A 6,145-nucleotide genomic window follows, 5' to 3' on the forward strand; every position below is an offset into this window, starting at 1 on the left:
GTAACCCTGGCTGGTCTCAAACTTGCTATAGCTGAACTTCTCTTGCACCTTCCAAGTGCCATTCTAGGTGTGCACACCACACCCAGTCTACCTTGGCACTGGGGTAGAGCACAGGGTTTCATGCATATTAGGCAAGCGCTCTACCAACTGAGCTCTATCCCCAGCCCGTTCTTCTTGTTGGTATTCTTACTCTTCCCCCCTCCCCCCCCCCAAAGAGGGGATGTAGTCTACAAAACAGTAGGAGGAATTTTGAGTTCCTGAGAGTGAGGGTTGGTGCAGGATGAAGGAAAAAAGGAGGGGAGCTAATAAAGAGGAAGGCAGCAGGGAGAATGCCAGCCACCAGGGGGCAGTCAGGGATGTGTTCCCTGGGGCTGGAATCAAGGAAGGCCTGAAGCAGTAAATGTATCTGTGTTAACCAAGACCAACCCTCTGTTTCCTTGAACCTGTGTCCACATCTGAATACATACTGATTTAGAACAAAGTAAAGGAAAAGTACTAGGTTCTAAGTCTGAGCTGATGCTGGAGGAGGAAGGGCTCATGTTTAAGGAAAGGGAATTCTACTAAAGAAAATTTTAAAAAAGGAGCCCCCAAGGTTCCTTGTTACTGTTGGGGTTGATCCTTGTGGAATGGACCAATGCATTCTGGTTTCAGTTATTAGTGAGAAGAGTGATCTCCTTTTGGGGGTTGGGGGAATTGGAGGGCAGAGGCCAGGCCCTTGTCCACAAGGGACAAGGATGACCTATCTGGAGTTCCCAGGTGCCTTTTACAGCTTGAAGCATTTAAGATGGTCCCAAGACCTGGTAAGGAAGGAATCCTGGGAAGGGTTCTAGGTAGTGGGGATGTCTACCCATCTCGGGCTTCCACCTCTTTCCTGCATCTCAGCTTGGTCTTTTTCTCTGGCTCCAGCCCCAGCTTTGCAAGGAGACTCCGAGTGAAAACTGTTAGTGAGACGTAGGTGGAGTTGAAAGACCAAGTTAGATTGTTTTATCTTGTGTTCATCCTGGCATGCAGCTTCAGTAAGCACTCACTCAACCATGCTTCTTTTCAGCCTGTTAGCTGGCCAACTTCTTCCAGAGGCTCCTATGCAGTCTGACAAGGCTTTTTCCCCTGATAGAATGAAGGGGTCTGTCACTTCAATATCAGTTAGTATTTGTACTTCAGAGGCAATTTTGTCCTCACTAAGCCCCTCTGTTACTGTCACACCCATCTCTACATGTCAGCTCTTAAGCATGCTCAGGAGACCTTACCCAATGCCACCACTTTCTCAGACCTTAGCTTTTGCCAGAACATTAGAGCACTTGGTTTTCCTCATCCTCCATTATGTTCTCTCTTGTATTAAAACCATTTATTTAAGCATATGTCCCATCCCCTATAACTATATGCTGAATATATGTATGTACATAATTATAATCTAATTGTTATACACAGTATATTTAACATAATTATACATATAACTAAACATATAAAAATATATGTATATAATTTTTTATGTATGTAAAATCTCCTAAGGCGAGAATTAAATCTTTTTTAGCATATAGAAGCCATTCAGAAAGAACAGGTGTTGAATGGATTAGTGGCTGTAAAGTGTCAAGTACTATTCTAGGTAATGGGAAAACAGAGATGAATTGTTTTTAAACTTAAAATTTTTACTTTATATATATATATGGACCTTCTGCCTGCTTGTATCTGTATATTAAATAAATGCCTGGCCTTTGGAGGTCAGAGGAGGACACAGAATGCTGGGTGCTGGGAACAAAGTCCTTTGGAAGCAGTCAGTGCTCTTCACATCACACCATCCCTCCAGCCCTCAAGATGAGCTTCTTCACACCCCAATTTCAAAGAAACTTGGTCTTATATGAAGAAAGTCATAAAAAGACGGTGTACAGACTGGGAATGTAATTTGGTGGTAGGATGCTTGTCCATTTGAGCCTGAGTATCACAAGAGGATAAAGGGCCACACACAGGTGGAAACCATGCAGGACTGGGAAGTGCACGGAAGTGACACACTGGGTGCCACTGTCAGACAGCTCAGCTCTGAGCCCTCACCTGGCCCTTCACAGCTTCAGACTTCTCTGAACCTCTGAATAGAATACTTTCCTCATGGGGCACAGTGCCTGGCACACAGCAAGCATGCCAGCTGTCTTACAGTAAAAGTGGGGGCAGGGAAAACTGTAGACAGCAACAATCAGATTTGGGCCTCTGGAGTTTTTCGGGCAGATAAAGAGATAGGAACTTTACAGGCAGAGGAAGCAGTTTACACAAGCAAATCAACAAAGCTCTGAAGTTAAAGGGCTCAGGACTTTAACCCCAGCACTCCAGAACCAGTACATAGGGAATTCAAGCCAGCAAGAGCTACTTGGTGGGACCCGCCCCCCATCCCACCCCCCCAAAAGGTTAAGTGCTTCCTGCAAAAAACTTGAGCTGGATCTGTAGGATCCACAGTGGAAGGTCAAACTCTAAAGAGCTGCCGTGTAAACCGGGTGTGCTGTGCTTTAATCCCAGCACTCAGGATGCAGAAGGTAGATCTGCAAGTTCGAGGCCAGCCTGATTTACAGAGTGAGTTCCAGGACAGCCAGGGTTACACAGAGAAACCTTGTCTCAAAAAACAGGGTAGAAAGTGAATTGGCTAGGCAGCCCTAGTAATAAGCACATTGGACCTCCTTGTGTAGACAGACTTCCTTAGCACAGCCTTGCTAGAGGATGGCACTGCACAGCAGACTGGGAACCTAGAGTCTGTCAGCAGGAGGCTGAACCCTCTAAACCAGAATTATGCCTCAAAAACCAGAAGCTGCACTTACAGTAAAATGGCAGCTGGAGGCCAACTCCAGCCCGACCTCAGAGTGACTTGACTTTATTCAATTATACTTACAACTAAGTGCTCTACTTTCTTTGAACACAGCCCAAGCAAGCTGGCCTTGAACTCCCTGTGTGGCTGAGGCTGGCCTTAAACTCCTCATCTTCCTGCCTCTACCTCCCGGGAAGTGCTGGGATTATAAAAGTGCACAACGCCCAACCTGCAGTTTTAAATGGTCAAAATAAAACAAATTCTTCCTCTATGACAAAAATGCTTACCTGTTGACACTGCACAGAAATTGTTTGCTAGTCCTGTTCTTGCTCACTCCATTACAGTGAAGGGGTCCAAGCAAAGATGGTTGAGGTAAACTGAAAGGAGTTTTGACTGTTTCCTAATGTGTTGTACTAGGCATCAGGTACTTTATTCTCCTAGCAGGCTTGGAAGAACTGCTTGTTTTTTTTTTTTTTTTTTTAACTGTTTTTGGTGAGGAAACAGAACCACGTCACTCTGAAAGAGGCCCTGTATGGTCTGAGCCAGGCTGTATGTCTGCTGGGATAAGCATGAGCCAGGGCACAGTGATGATCGCCTAGAGGAGAGACAGTGCTTAGAACAGCAACAGTTAAAGGTGGTTGTGGGAGGGAAGGTGCAGACACTCAGATTGGGATGGGGTGGGGGACTTCAAGTGAAGTCCTCTGTGGGGCAGAGGAAAGAGGCACAAGGCTGGGGAAAACTCAGGTTCTAAGCTTGAGAGCTCTATGTGGACACTGCAGCAGGACAAGACAGCTGGGGTAAAGTCGTACCAGTCCCACTGGAGGATGGCACGGAAGCAGCTCAGGTTGCACTGGTGGACTCCAGTCTCACCGGCTTGCCTGTTTGGATCAAGCCTCTTGGTTGTTAAAATAGTGCATGCTTCACTCCAAGTGACTATGAATCCATGTATGTGAAGGTTGTTGGCACTCTGAGTGTGTCATTATTACTAACCGTTAGTGCATTTGGAACAGCAGGACTGTAAAACATCATAAAGGCTGACACATTTTTTATAAAAAAGACCTACAAGTGTGGACTTGTGCTCAAGAAATACCAAGTAGGAAGCAAATCCAGCCTGGGAATCAGGTGAGCTACAGAGTTGTTGGGGGAAGGGGGGCTGCTAAGAAAAGGAACAGGAGGCCAGGGTAAGAGCAAGAGCCATTTACTCATTCCCACAGGGAGCCTGCTTTTGTACCCTCCTGATAATATTCTTCAGCTTTACTAAAGTCTTCCCTGTCAATCCTGTCACTCACTTTACAAGCAAAGGTCAGATCAGAGTCGTATAAAGCATCTTGGCTGTGTTCTGAAACTGCCACAAACCCTCCTTGGCAGGCCTCCAGCTTCTACTTTGCTGGTGATCACATTTCACTACAGCTATGCTCATTTGGACCACGGGGTCTCCCTTACCTTCACAGGGTAGTCTGCCATAGGTGAGTACAGGACCCCAACCTTGGTTTGTTCATGGCCTAGACCCTCCAGCAGTAGCTGGGTTAGCTCTATGGTGTGCTTGAAGACAAATCTACCTTTACTTTAGTAAAGCCCAGGGAAGTTTGGTGTGGTCCCAGTCACCGTGGAGGGTCACTCTATTTCCCTTACCCGCATCCTCTGCACCCGTCTCTCGCTCGCCGGAAGTAGGTCAACAGTAACAGAACCAATTTCATTGGTCATGCTGAAGATGAGGTAGAACCTTAGCTTATGGCGGTCTGTCAGCCTCTCCACTGGCCTGCCAATAGGGAAGCTGGCATTTGGAAATTTGCTCAGGATTTGGCAGCTGGGGAGCAAAAGCCATCACCCTTTACACATGACCTCCAAAGCTTCTGTCTCTGGCATGGAGGACACAGACAGTTGGGGCAGGCAAAGGCACCTGCCTGCTCTGTTATTCACTTCCTGCCATAGGACAGCGATAGGAATAAATACAGTGCTCACTTGCCCAAGGCAGCGCAGGGGTGTCTAGGGCACAGGACTAAGAAAATCTTCGGAAGGACTCAGTCAACTTCAAGTCCTTGGCTCAAGGCCAGGTCTGCACGTTCACACAAGTGTGATCAGTTGCAAACTCTGTAATGGTCATAGCCACATGTCTACAAAACGTGACATGCTACGTCAGCCTCTTTGCTAAGTCACATCAAATGGCCAACTCTCTATTCTGCAGTCCACAGAGCCCAGCAAGTCACCCAGGAGCTCATGTAAATGTATGGCTTGTTTTTAAAAATCTAACCAGAAGACTCTGCCTTTAAATCAAACAGCAATGTACTCACTATTAATGTGGGGCGAGTAAAGCTGTGCTCTGTCCCTTCTGGGCTCTTTCTTTTTATCACCGATTGTTTCTTTTTTTCCTATTTGGAGATGAAAGACTATTTCTATTCATTGTGAGATTTCTCAAGATCCTTGGAGTGCTGTAAGCTTGCCAGTCCCTCTGGCGATTGGTCTTTGTTCCCATTAATCCTCTGTGCGGCTGGGAGATAGCTCAGTCAGTAACGTGCTTGCCTTGAAAACATAACCTGAGTGTGAGCCCCAGGACAAACCCATGCTTAAAAAGAAAACAATGCCAAGCATAGTGGTGTGCATTTGTAATCACAGAACTGGGAAGACAGGTAATCCCAGGGCCTGCAGGCCAGACAGCCTAGCCTACTTAGTAAACCCTAGGTCAGTGAGAGAGCTCCTCAAAAAATAAGGTGGGGGCTGCAGAGGTGGCTCAGAGGTTAAAAGCATGACTGCTCTTCCAGAGGACTCAGGGTGAATTCCCAGCACCCACATGGCAACTCACGCCTGTCTTGTAACTTTAGTTGCAGGGTTCCTGACATCATCACAGACATACACGCAGGCAAAACACTAATGAACATTAAAAAAAAAAAAAAAAGGATGGCTCCTATAGAACAGCACTGGAGACTGTCCTTTGATCTCCACGTGTGGTCACCTGCAGACATTAGCAGGCATGCACACACAGACATACTTCTCAACTCTTGTCCTGTTTGCTGCTTGCCACTCCTACCACAGACACAGAACTAAGAATGTCTTCAGAAGAACTAACAGATGCAAAGCAGCTAGACAACATGGGGGAGGGGACCTCAAGTGGCTACTTAGAGCCCCCCCCCGCCCACTCCGGAAATAATTCTTTTTCCCTGCCATGTTCGTCCATAGCAGAAAACTGCCTTGAGTCCCCTCCCAAGCCCTTGCCTCACACCTTCCTGGACCACCCTACCTACTGTGGTCTCCTGCTGTCACCGACCCACCACTTTTGCTGTCTTTCCTCTTGTATTTCTCAATCCAGAAGCCATATCCAAATCTGCTTGTTAGCTCTCTTTCCAATTAAGTCCAAGGGCTATT

The sequence above is a fragment of the Arvicanthis niloticus genome, chromosome 7, assembly GCF_011762505.2.
Source record: "Arvicanthis niloticus isolate mArvNil1 chromosome 7, mArvNil1.pat.X, whole genome shotgun sequence".
NCBI classification, from domain to species: Eukaryota; Metazoa; Chordata; class Mammalia; order Rodentia; family Muridae; genus Arvicanthis; species Arvicanthis niloticus.